General features: G+C 44.0%; 1 pseudogene; it reads left to right on the top strand.

The window, feature by feature from the left end:
• The first annotated feature begins 1,659 nt into the window (after positions 1 to 1,659).
• On the top strand, positions 1,660 to 2,203 carry LOC138824964 (cytosolic iron-sulfur assembly component 2A pseudogene; annotated as a pseudogene).
• Positions 2,204 to 13,732: the final 11,529 nt, after the last annotated feature.

Below are 13,732 nucleotides of genomic sequence, written 5' to 3' on the forward strand. Positions count from 1 at the left end.
ATGATTTATTACCTATACCAAGTGTTGTATACTATATATAATTGTGTCGGGCTTTTTAAATTATTTGAAGTTTTCATTTTTTTATTATTTTTAAGTAGTTGTACAAAAGGAGTTTCAGTTCAACACATGTGTTTAGGAGTTCAGTGCCCCTTGATCATTGGTTCTCTCCCATTTCTCCCAACCCCACCCATTATGACTGCCTTCTCCCACCCTTCCTCCTGCCATTGGACTACTCCATCCCCTCGACCTCACCCATTCCTAACACCTCAAGTTTGTGCGAGATATTCATGTAACTCACAATGCAAGAGTGCACCCAACCCAGCACCACCACCACAAGTAAAGCATTGCACAAGGCATTATGATGGCTATGTTGTCATCGGCGATAGGAACTTCCTAGTTCTGTTACCATCTTGTGATCACCATCACATGTTCTGTGCAGTGCTGACTGCTACGCTGTCACATGGGGGCGAGATGCACACTGTTGTTACAATTTATACCTTATGCATCAAGTGAATATGTAGAGAGTTATGGATATAATATATCCTTTAAACAATTAGGAAAACACAAAGGAATATAGGTTTAAAGAAAAAACACCATTAGAGTAAACTGAATTGGATGCTTCAAATATAATACCCAGGGGCTGGGAATGTGGCTTAGTGGTAGAGTGCATGCCTAGCATGTGTGAAGCCCTGGGTTCAATTCCTTAGTACCACATTAACAGAAAAAGCCAGACGTGGTGCTGTGGCTCACGTGGTAGAGTGCTAGCCTTGAGCAAAAGAAGATCAAGGACAGTGCCTAGGTTGAGTTCAAGCCCCAGGACTGGCAAAATGATGATGATGATGATGATGATGATGATGATGATGATGATGATGATGATGATGATAATAATAATAATAATAATAATAATAATAAATGTCTGGCACTAGAGGCTCAGGCTGGTAATCCTAACTACTCAAGAGGCTGAGATCAGAGGATCAAAGTTTGAACCCAACCTGGGTAGAAAGTCCATGAGACTCTTATCTCCAATTGACCACCAGAAAACTGGAAGTGGTACTGTGGCTTAATGTTGGAGTGCTAGAGCAGAAAAGCTCAGGGACAGTGCCTAGGCCCTGAGTTCAAGCCCTATGACCAATAACAACAATAACAAAAAGAGTACTCAATTGTCTGGCACTTATGGCTCATACCTATAATTCAAGCTACTCAGGATGCTGAGATCTGAGAATCAAGATTTGAAGTGAACCTGGGCAGGAAGCTCCATGAGACTCCTATCTCCAGTTAACCACTAAAAAAGCCAGAAGTAGAGGTGCAGTTCCATTTGTAGAGCACCAGACTTGAGAGGAAAAAAAAAAAAAAAAAGCACCCAGGCCCTGAGTCCAAACCCCAGAACTCACACACACACACACACACACACACACACACACACACACACACACACACACACAAAATAACCAATGCAAAGTGGACCAAGTGGTATAGTAGTTTAGCAATTACAAGGTTCTGAGTTCAAATCCCAGTACTGCCCTCCCCACAAAAACAAAACAAAACCTGTGGGACACAATTTAAACTCTTAGGGCGAAATCTTGAGACCCGCTGCTGAGAGACAGACAGAGACAGACCTGGCTCGGTTGGGGCAGTGGCCAGAGATGGCGGAATGTGAGGATGGAGCGTGTGTCCCGGCTGCTCTCCTGGACGCTGAGCCGAGTTCTGTGGTTGTCAGGCCTCTCTGAGGCGGGAGCTGCCCGGCAGTCTGGATCAGGGAAGAGAAAACACTAGAGGTTTATGATTTGATTCGAACTATCCAGGATCCAGAAAAGCCCAATACTTTAGAAGAACTGGAAGTGGTAACGGAGAGTGGTGTGGAGGTTCAGGGGATAAATGATTATATAAATGGTTATTATCAGGTTCACATCAACAGTACCTCATTGCTCTTTGGCAGCTCTTACTGGGTTGTGCTTAAGAGTAAAACTTCAGTGGTGTGTGCCATTTAAACACAAGTTGGAAATCTACATTTCTGAAGGAACCCACTGAACAGAGCAAGACATCAACAAGCAGGTAAACGACAAAGAGCCGGTGGCAGCTGCCATGGAGAATCCCAGCTTACTGGAAATCATGGAACAATGTGTCCTTGAGCTTGACTGATAGCTGCTTTAAGAGCCACTGAACTGTACTTGTTATATTTGTTTTACCTTTGCAAAATGTAAAAGACTCGTGTTTAATACATAGGTGATTTGTGCCTCACAGTATTTTATAAAAGATTATTTCCAAACAAGTTTTTTTTGTTATATGTAATTGTTTATTATTATTATTTTTTAAATAGTAAAGCCTTCTTTCTTTATGGAACATATACTCCTGCTTAGGTGAGTAAAAGTGTCCAAACAAGTTTTAATTACAAGGTAGGACGTAATTTGTTCAGTAAATAACATCCTCAGGATTTGTAACACTGAAATGATCAGACAAACCTATTTTCTAGTTATTGTGCATAAGATGTGTTGCTATTTTTCTGATACCCATTCTGATACAGCTACTTTTCATGTCAAATATTACCATGTCCAAATGTATTCAGTTGAAATCATTATTCTAAAATAAATGATTCTTATAATGAAAAAAATCTTAGGGATATATTTATAACTTGATGTTTATTTGTTTATTATCTTCCTTATGTACAAGTACAGTAGCTTGAACTCAGAGCCTCATGCCCTTGCTTGTTTCCCCCTCCTTCCCCCAAGTGGCACTCTACCACCTGAGCCAATGCTTCACTTCTGGCTTTTTGCTAGTTAAGTAGATATATGAGTCTCTCAGATTTGTCTGCCCAGACTGGCTTCAAGCCATGATTCTCAGACCTCCTGAGTAGCTAGGATGGCTGGAACCCAGTCACTAAGACTCTTCTCTCTAATAAGCTACCAAAAAAGCTAGAAGTGGCAATGTGGCTCAAGTGGTAAAGCACTAGCCTTGAGCAAAAGAAGCTCAGAGACAGCACCCAAGCGCTGAGTTCAAGCCCCAGGACTAGCACACTCATATAAAAGGTGTGCAAGTTATTTACACTACAAACTATAAATCATTGACATACAAAAAAGAAATGGAACCGGGTGCCTGTGGCTCACGCCTGTAATCCTAGGTACTCAGGAGGCTGAGATCTGAGGATCCCAGTTCAAAACCAGCCCGGGCAGGAAAGTCCGTGAGACTCTTATCTCCAATAAACCACTAGAAAGCCAGAAGTGGAGCTGTGGGTCCAGCAGTAGAGCGCTCGCCTTGAGCTGAAGAGCTGAGGGACAGCGCCCAAGCCCAGAGTTCAAGCCCCATGACCAACCAAAAGGAAAAAGGAAAAAAAGAAATGGAGAGCTTTCCGTACAAGTTCTAGGGCTGAAAGATTTGATATTGTTGAGATGTTAACTATCATAAAATTTATGTATAGATTAAACAATGAAATCTCTATCAAAGCTGTGCCAAGATTTTTTTTTAAAGTTTTGGTGAGGCTTTATTTTAGTATAATAGGTTAAAATAGGGAGAAACTTGTGAGATTTAACTGGTGTATATTGGGGGGGCGGGGCTTGAACTCAGGGCCTGAGCACTGTTCCTGAGCTTCTTTGCTCTACCACTTAGAACCTCAGCACCACTTCTAGTTTTCTGTTGGTTCATGGGAGAGAAGAGTCTCATGGCTTTCACCAAGTTGGCTTCAAACCACAATCCTCAGATCTCAGCCTCCTGAGTAGCTAGGATTATAGATGTGAGCTGCTGGTGCCCAGTTTGAGATTCAAATTTTTGTGAGACCCTCACCAATCTCTGTCACCAGATGAAGGATGTCACCATTTTCCATGGAGAAAACAGCAGCAACAACAACAAACACATCAGATCCACACATGAAAAGCATTTCAAGAAGTCTCACAATAAAGAGTCTCATAATGCATAAAGTGTTGGCAAGGATTTGAGTATAAAAGAGTTAAGTAAGGAAGAATAGAAACAGGAAATGTGCCTGTCTGATGGCTTGAACTCAGAGCCTGGGTGTTATCCCTGAGATTTTTTTTTTTTTTTTTTTTTTTTTTGCTGACAGCTAGCAGTCCACCACTTAAGCATCACCTTCACTTCGGGCTTTTGTATGTGTGTTCGGTTAATTGGATATAAGAGTCCCTTGGACTTTCTTGCCAGAGTTGGCTTCTTCGAACCATAATTCTCAGATCTCAGCCTCCTGAGTAGGTAGGACTACAAGCATGAGTGCAAGGATTTTTAAAGTACAAATTAAACTAAAATTTTGTCCAGTCCTAGGGCATGAACTCAGGGCCTGGGCACTGTCTTTGAGCCTCTCTGTGCTCAAGGCTAGCACTCTACCACTTGAGCCACAATGTCACTTCCGGCTTTTTTCTGTTGATGTGGTATTGAGGAATCAAACCCAAGGCTTCATGCATGCTAGGCAAGCATTCTACCATTCTTAATGAAATTTAGCCTTAAGCTAAATTTCATATGAAAATATAAAGGATCCTGAAGGAGAAAAAAGTTAAAGGACTCATTCTCCCCTATTTCAAGGCTTAGGGTAAAGCATAACCATCCAGGCAATGTGGTACTCATCCAAGGATTGGTAAAAGCATAGAAATAGTACTGGTCCAGAAATATGGTCAATGGAATTTCAATAAAGATACCGCATCTTTGGGTGCCAGTGGCTCATGCCTATAATCCTAGATACTCAGGAGGTTGAGATCTGAGGACTGAGGTTCAAAGCCAGCTGGGGAAGCAAAGTCCGTGAGACTCTTTTCTCCAATAAACCACCAGAAAAACAGAAGTGGTGCTGTACAGCTCAAGTAGTAGAGCACTAGTCTTGAGATGAAGAGCTCAGGAACAGTGCCCAGGCTCAGAGCTCAAGCCCTATGACCGACAAAAAAAAAAAAAAAGAAAGAAAGAAAAGACTTTTAAAAAAAAACCATGGTGTACCAAGCAGAAAGCTCTATGAAAAAGAAAAAGAAGAAGGGGCTGGGAAGTTGGCTCAGTGATAGAGTGCTTGCCTTGCATGCATGAGGCCCTGGGTTCCATTCCTCAGCATCACATAAGCAAAAAAGAAAAAAGCCAGACATGGCGCTGTAGCTCAAGTGGTAGAGCACTATCCTTGAGCTGAAGAGCTGAGGGACAGCGCCCAGGCCCAGAGTTCAGGCCACACGACCAGACCGCACCACCCCACCCCACCCCCAAAAAAAAAACTTTCCAGAGAATAGTAAGGAATGAAGAAGGACTAGAGGAAGAAGGAAAGGAGGTAAGAAAAATCTGGTAGAACTCAGGTTACTTTTAAAGCAGTGAAATTATCTTAGAACTGTGAATGAAAGTCATTAAGTTACATGTCAAAACCCACAAAACACACATTACTGGGCTGGGAATGTGGCTTAGTGCTTGGCTAGCATGCATGAAGCCCTAGGTTCAATTCCTCAGTACCACATAAGCAGAAAAAGCCAGAAGTGGAGCTGTGGCTCAAGTGGTAGAGCACTAGCCTTGAGCAAAAAGAAGCTCAGGGACAGTGCCAAGGCCCTGAGTTCAAGCCCTAGGAGTGGCCAAAAACAACAACAACAACAACAGAAAATCACACACATTACCAAAAGTGAAACCTAACCAAGTACCTCTAAATCCCAGATGCTCAGGAGGCTGAGATCTGAGGATCACTGTTTGAGACCAGGCAGGAAAGTCTATGAAACTCTTATCTCCAACAAACTAGCAAAAAAAAAAAGCCAGAAGTGTAGTTGTGGTTTAAGTAGTAGAGCATTATTCATGAGCAAAATAGCTCAGAGACAACAGTTAGGCCCTGAGTTCAAGCCTCAGGGACAGTACAAAGACTGAAACAATGTAAATTATGGACTTTCGGGGATGCTGTGTTGATGGAGGTTCTGTACAAATGTGCTGTTCTGGTATAGAATGTTAACAGCAGGGATGCTGTGTGTCTCACAAGGCATACAGGAGCTCTAGTTCTTTCTGCTTGGTGTTGTTGCAAACTTAATATTATTGTTTTGGTGTCAGTACTGAGGCTTGAATTCAGGGCCTCCTACTTTTTTATAATACTTTTTTATTCAGATTAACTGATTTCATAAATTTCACAGTATTGTACAATAGTAATAGTTAAAGTTACAAACACATTTTAAGGCAAATTGTCATTATCTTGGTCTATAAAGTTTGTGAATTCCACAAGCTTTGACAGTACAACTATTTCTTCTGCGTTGTGTGATATGTGTATTTCTTTTCTTTTGCTTAGGGTCAGCTGTTCCTTCTTTCCCTCTGATTCCCTTCTTCCCATCACTGCCCTTGAGTTGCTTAGTTCATTTTCATCAATGTCCAGTGTAGCTGATGGGCCCCTCTGTTGTATTTTTTCCTCTGCTTCACTCTGTTTCTGGGGGTCTCATACTTTTGCTTAACTTTACCATTCAAGACTGGCACTCTATCATTTGAGCCCACAGCTCTACTTCTAGCTTTTTGGAGGCCAATTAGAGATAAGAGTGTCACAGACTTTCCTGCCCAGGCTGGCTTCAACCCATGATCCTCAGGTCTCAGCTTCCTGAGTAGCTAGTATTACAGGAGTGAACCACCAGTGTAGGGCTTAAATTATCTATTTTACAAATCAATGAATATGGTAGGCAGAGAATGAGGTTACAGAAAAATGAATCAGTAGAAAATATCAGGGCTGCTGGGTGTCGGTGGCTCACACCTGTAATCCTGACTACTCAGGAGACTGAGATCTAAGAATCTGAGACTGAGATCATGGTTCAAAGCCAGCCCGGGCAGGAAAGTCATTGAGACTCTTATCTCCAATAAACCACCAGAAAACTGGAAGTGGTACTGTGGCTCAAGTGGTAGAGTGCTCACCTTGAGCTAAAGAGTTGAGGAATAGCACCCAGACCCAGAGTTCAAGCCCCATGACTGACAAAAAAAAAAGAAAGAGAGAGAAAGGAGAGAAAGGGGGGGGAAGGAGGGGAGGGAGGGGAGGGAGAAAGAACGAAAGAAAGAAAAAGAAAGGAAGGAAGGAGAAAGGAAGGAAGGAAGGAAGGAAGGAAGGAAGGTGAAAAAGAAAGAAGGAAGGAAGGAAAGGAAAGAAAAGATCAGGGCTTCATAAACTAGTGGCTCTCCCTCTTGTTCTTTCTCTCTCTCTCTCTCTCTCTCTCTCTCTCTCTCTCTCTCTCTCTCTCTCTCTCTCACACACACACACACACACACACACACACAGAGGGATTATTGCATAGTCCATAAATGAACTCATTTAACCCTCATCCTCAGGAAGAACTGTGTCATCACACACAGACTCCCTCCCCCACAATTTCCTAATCTTACAGATGGGGAAGGCAAGGTACAGGGGGTCAGGCAAGGTTCTGTTGGCCCCTTCTAGAGGTAGCCTGAAGGCTCTACCGTCAATGCTCAGCCAGAGTCCAGACCAAGTTCTTGAGGCTCAGCTCTTGGAACTGCTGGTCAAAAACATGAAGGAGAAAGAAAAGAAGGAAAGAAGAAAGGAAGGAAGGAAGGGAGGGGAAGGAAGGACGAAAGCAAGAAGGAAAGAGAGGAAGAAAGAAAGAAAAAAAGGGCGGTAACTCAGGGAGGGAAGGAGGGGAAGAGGAAAGAGAAGGGAGAAAGAAGGAAAGAAAGAAAGGAAGAAGGGAAAGAAAGAAAAGGAAGGGAGGGAGGGAGGAAAGAGGAAAGCAAGAAAGAAAGAAGGAAAGAAAGAAAGAGAGGAAGAAAGAGAGGAAGAAAGAAAAAAAAAAGGGCAGTAACTCAGGACTCAGAGCAAGCAGAATCCATGCCTTCCACTCAAACATCCCTCCTGCATTTCCTCAGATTTAGCAGTCACCAAAAGAGGGATCCAGGTGGGAGCCCACGTGGTTTTAATAGAACTTCCATTCAAGCAGAACTTAAATATTCTGGCGGCACTGTTTGCACAGTGAAATTTAAAGCACTGTCAGCTTATGATGAATTTTTTATTTTTTAAGGGTTTCAAGTAAACTGTAAACATTCACTCCCAACTGAAAATTTTCCCCATTTCACACCTGGTGAGGGGGGGGTGGGGTGGGTGGGGGAGGGGAGAGGGATTGGGGGAGACTGGGGGATGGGCAGAGATTAGAGAAAGCTGGATACCCAACAATTTAATGGCAAATTTGGGGAGCCCTCTTCCAACCAATCAATGTCTCTGGTCAGGGATTTGAGAAGCCACTGCCCAATAATGGGGGAGCTGACTGCTCCCCAGTTTAGTTTTCCCTTCCCCGAGTCCCAGCAGAGCAGGCCTATGATGGAATTTAATAACTCAACCCACTGGGAGCTGTTTGTTAGTCATTGCAGAGGAAAGAAGGAAGGGAGGAAGGAAGGAGGAGAGGGGAGGGAGGGAGGAAGGGAGGAAGGAGGGAGAGAGGAAAGGAGGGAAGAAAGAAGGAAGGAAATCAGAGGTGGCATTTATGATATAGAAATGATTTTTATGTATACATATTGTATGAGAAAGGAGCTGTTGTTTCATTGGACATTTGTCTGTGTATATGTGCACGCACATGTGTATGAAGAAACTGGGGCTTGAACACAGAGCCTGGCCACTGTTCCTTAGCTTTTTTTGCTAAAGGCTACCACTTTTTCTTTTTTTTTTTTTGTTTGTTTTTTGGGTATGGTCGTGGGGCCTGAACTCTGGGCCTGGGCGCTGTCCCTCAGCTCTTCAGCTCAAGGCTAGCGCTCTACCACTTGAGCCACAGCGCCACTTCTGGCTTTTTTCTTTTTGCTTATGTGGTGCTGAGGAATCGAACCCAGGGCCTCATGCATGCAAGGCAAGCACTCTACCACTGAGCCACCTTCCCAGCCCTACCACTTTATCTTTCTTCTTCTTCTTCTTCTTCTTCTTTTCTTTTTTCCTAAAGGCTCTACCACTTGAGCCACAGCTTCACTTCTGGCTTTTTTGTTTTGTTTTTTGGCTGGCTTATTAGAGATAGTCTCTCAGGAGGCTGGGAAGGTGGTTTAGTGGTAGAGTGCTTGCCTAGCATGCTTGAGGCCCTGGGTTCGATTCCACAGCACCACATAAGAAGAAAAAGCTGGAAGTGGTACTGTGGCTCAAGTGGTAGAGAGCTAGCCTTGAGCTGAAGAGCTGAGGGACAGCGCCTGGGCCCAGGCAAAAAGTCTCAACCCTCAGTCCTCAGACCTGAACCTCCTGAGTAGTTAGGATTCCAGGCGTGAGCCACGAGCACCCAGCTGAAGACTCTAAAAACAATAATACAGCTCAACTAGCAAAGGAACATCTCCCTCACTCTGGGCACACATAGAAGAAGGAAAATGATCCTCCCATCCTTCTGTCTTCATACAAGTGTTTGCTGACATTCAGCACACACATACCCTTGGCCCCCTCTGCCGCTTTTCTACCTGTTCTCATCTCCTGACCCAGGACTGCTTCTGGTTGGAGGCCTAGGTGAAGGATCACCCTTGGTGAATAAACTGGGAATGATCAAGACAGCTGGTAATTATAATTGCATCCTTAGGGATTTTTTTTGTCTGTTATGGGGCCTGAACTCAGGGCCTGAGCACTGTCCCTGAGCTCTTCAGCTCAAGGCTAGTGCTCTCCCACTTGAGCCACAGTGCCATTTCTAGCTTTTTCTGCTTAGGTGCTAAGGAATCGAACCCAGGGCCTTATGCATGCAAGGCAAGCACTCTACCACTGAGCCACCTTGCCAGCCCTGGGATTTTTTTTTTTCTCATTGATAGTGAAAGAAGAAAAGGAAACAGCCAGGACTGATTTAAGCAACTCAAAGGAATCTATCATCCCAAAATACAATGCTTAAGGCAAAATTAGCATTTAGTATTGCTCAGGAATTTCTAGGTTGGCTGGGTGATGCTCTATTGTTTATTTTTTATTTTTTTTATTTTCTGGTCAGTTGTAGGGCTTGAACTCCTGGCCTGGGCGCTGTCTCTTTTGCTCAAGGCTAGCTAGCACTCTACCACTTTGCACCACTTCTGGTTTTTTTGGTGGTTAGAGAGAAGAGGCTCATGGACTTTTCTTTTCCGGGCTGGCTTTGAACTGCAATCCTCAGATCTCAGCCTCCTCAGTAGCTAGGATTATAGGCTTGGTTCTCTGTTCTGTTGGGCTCAAGCTCTGTGGCTGTCTCTGCTGATCATGGCAGGACCCTTTCTTCAGGCTATCATTTGGTCTGGGTTGAAGTTGTCCCAGCTTTTACCAGGCTAACCCTGGCTGCTGCTCTTTTGTGTGAAAAGCCTTTGAGGTCTAACTTCACATGGGGCCAGTATCACTTGAGCAAATCAGAACAGCAAAGCCAAAGGTGATGCTAGTGGCTCATGCCTATAACCCTAGCTACTTAAGAGGCTGAGACCTGGGGCTGGGAAGGTGGCTCAGTGGTAGAGTGCTTGCCTTGCATGCATGAGGCCCTGGGTTCAATTCCTCAGCACCACCTAAGCAGAAAAAGCCCAAAGTGGTGCTGTGGCTCAAGTGGTAGAGTGCTAACCTTGAGCTGAAGAGCTGAGGGACAGTGCTCAGGTCCAGAGTTCAGGCCCATGCCGACCAAAAAAAAAAAAAAGAGGCTGAGATCTGAGGATTGCAGTTGGAAGCCAACCTCAAGCAGACAAATCTAAGAGACTCATTGCCAATGAACCAACAACAACAACAAAAAAAAAAATCAGAAGGGGAGGTATGGCTAGTGGTGTGGTAGAGAGACAGTCTTGATTGGAGAAAACCAAGCAAGAGTACAAAGCCCTGAGTTCAAGCCCTAGTAAAGGCACCAAAAAATAGATAGGTAGGTAAGTAGGTAGGTAGGTAGATAGATAGATAGTAGATAGATAGATAGATAGATAGATAGATAGATAGATAGATAGATAGATAGATAGACAGACAGACAGACACAGACAGAGACAACCAAGACTTCTCAGAGTGGAATGGGGTAGAGGGGCGGAGAAGAAAAAGAATAGTGGCTAGGCACTGGTGTCTCACGTCTGTAATTCTAGCTACGTAAGAGATTGAGATCTGAGGATCACGATTCAAATCTAGCTCAGGCAGGAGACCCTAATCTGCAATGAACCACCAGAAAAACCAGAAGTGGAGCTGTGGCTCAAAGTGGTAGAGCACTAGCCTTGCACAAAAGAGTTCAGGAACAGTACCCAGGCCCTGAGTTCAAGCACTATGACCCACAAAAGAAAAAGAAAAAAGAAACAGGATGAGATGGGCAGTCAGAGTTTGTCCAGACAATTCCCAGGAGACTTTGTGCATCAATCCCATCTGCAATGCGGTATTCTCAGGCAATGACCTAGCCAAGTCAGAGGCAAAACTGTGACAGAATGAATTGCTTTCTCCTCATCCTGCCCCTCCTTGTCCCCCAACATGAAGGCATCTTCTAAATTCAGCCCCAGTCACCCGCACTCAGAGGGGTCAGACAAGTCTTTGTCCTGATCACAGCAAGCTTTTAATCATTCAACACCCCTGCTCCCCCCACCCCGTCCCCTGCACCCACACACCTCAGTGTTTCCACTTCTCTTTGCCTCTGAGTCCTCATTCCAGCCTTGAAATAAAACCCTCCCAAGCAATCCTAGCTACTGAGGAGGCTGAGATCTGAGGATCACGGTTTGAAGCCAACTGGGGCAGGAAAGTTCAGACACTTTTTCTCAAGGAAATAGTCCCTCTCCCCAGTAAACAAACAAACAAAAAAGCCAGAAGTGAAGCTGTGGCTCAAGTAGTAGAGCACTGGCCTTGAGTGGAAAAAACAAACAAACTCAGGGACAGCACCTCGGTCCTGAGTTCAAGCCCCAGGAATGGCACCAAAACAAAACCTAAAACCCTCTTAGAATGCATGGGAGGCTAATGAGCCAGTAAGTGCCAAGGGTCAGCATGGAGGACATCCGGCTCACCTGTGTCACTCTGCACATGCGCACTCCTTCCCACCTGTCCCCCAGCTCTGCAAAGGGTCCCACTCAGCAATAGCTTCCAGGTGCCACCACCAGGAAACTGAGGTGCACTGAGGGGCTGTGCACCCCCACCCCAAGCCCTCCGCTTCCTCCCTGCTGCTCCCTCTTGGTCTCCTGTTACCACACACACACACACACACACACACACACACACACACACACACACACAAGGATTTGTTTCACTCCCATTTGCAGGAACACCGCCCCCTTCCCCCCCTCCCCCCCCCCCCCCATAGCTGAGTATGCTCAGGACCCAGAATGTAAACCATTTCTCACCAGGAATGTGTAAACAACCCATAAAGCAAAGGATTTGGGGGCCCAGGTCACGTGGCCCAGCTGGCCCATAAAACCAAAGCATTGATCTCTGCTCTGCAACCAGCCTGTAAAGCTGCAGGGATGATGGAGGGCAGCGATTTTTTTTTTTTTTTGCAAACCCAGAATCTCCCCCATACATCTGAAGTGGCATGTTTGAAGTCCTAGGATGAGTTATTTATATTATTTTTGCAACTTGTGCTGAAAGAGCATTAGCCCAAACTCCTGGCAACGAAGCATGCAGAGACCTGATTATTAAAAAGAAAAAAAAAAATAGGGAGAGAGTGGGAGAGTATTAAGGGGTTCCTTTAGCAAGCCACTCATGAATTACATAATCAAAACCAGGTCATCCAGCCCATAGTTTCTACCCACCCCCAAAGTCCTACTGCTTGAAATTCACTTCTTCAACTTGTGCTATATCTCTGCCACCTGTTCTACTATTTATTTAATGGGGTTTTTTGGGTTGTTTTGTTTTTACCAGTCCTGGGGCTTAAACTCAGGGCCTGGGTGCTGTCCCTGAGCTTCTTTTTGCTCAAGGTTAATTAATACTCTACCCCTTACTTGAGCCACAACACCACTTCTGGCTTTTTCTGTATATGTGGTACTGAGAAATCAAACCCAAGACTTCATGCATGCTAAGCAAACACTCTACCACGAAGCCACATTCCCAGCCCTATGTTATGGTTTTTATTTTACTTTAAAGAAATATTTTTATTACCTTTAATGAGTTGTATACAGGAGTCGCCATTCTATTTTTATTAAAATTAATTAATTTTTGTGCCAGTCCTGGTGCTTGAACTCAGGGCCTAGGCTCTGTCCCTGAGCCTTGTTTTTCCCCCTCAAGGCTAATCTATCACGTGAGCCACAGTTCCCCTTCCAGCATTTTGCTGGTTAACTGGAGATGAGTCTCAAGGACTCAGATGCTCAGATATGAGCATCACTGAGTAGCTAGGATAACAGTCATAAAACACCAGCATCTGACTATGCTTTATATTTAAATTGACTACTTTTTATCTAGTTGTATTCTAAACAATGTTTATGAGCTCATTTGCTAGCTTATTTTTCTCCAGTATTTTCAAATGTATAGCTTAAAATAATATTTGCTTTTTACCTCATAAAATCATCTAGTATACCACCAGTATGCCACACTTTTGGAAATGCTAGCATTGTCAGATACATTTGTTGTACAAATTAGGAAACTGAGGCCCACAGTGGAAGGGACCTGCCCAAATCCTCAAGTACCTAGGGGAAGACTGGTAGCAGGAGCGATTAATATTAATAACCATGAGGATTTCTTGAGCACTTACTATGTGCCCAACAATGTCCTAAAGTTAGTTATGGATATTTCTTTGTGTGTGGCAGGGGGCTTTTATTATTTGTTGATTTATATATTTATTATGCCATTAATAGACCTTGAATTCAGAGCTTTGTGTTCTCATTTGGCTCTTTTTGTTCAAGGCTGGTGTTCTATTATACATGAACCATAACTCCAGTTTCAGCTTTTTGCTAGTTAATTGGGCATAAGCATCTCATG

This window comes from Dipodomys merriami, unplaced genomic scaffold, assembly GCF_024711535.1.
Source record: "Dipodomys merriami isolate MVZ:Mamm:240054 unplaced genomic scaffold, mDipMer1.0.p SCAF_130, whole genome shotgun sequence".
NCBI lineage: Eukaryota > Metazoa > Chordata > Mammalia > Rodentia > Heteromyidae > Dipodomys > Dipodomys merriami.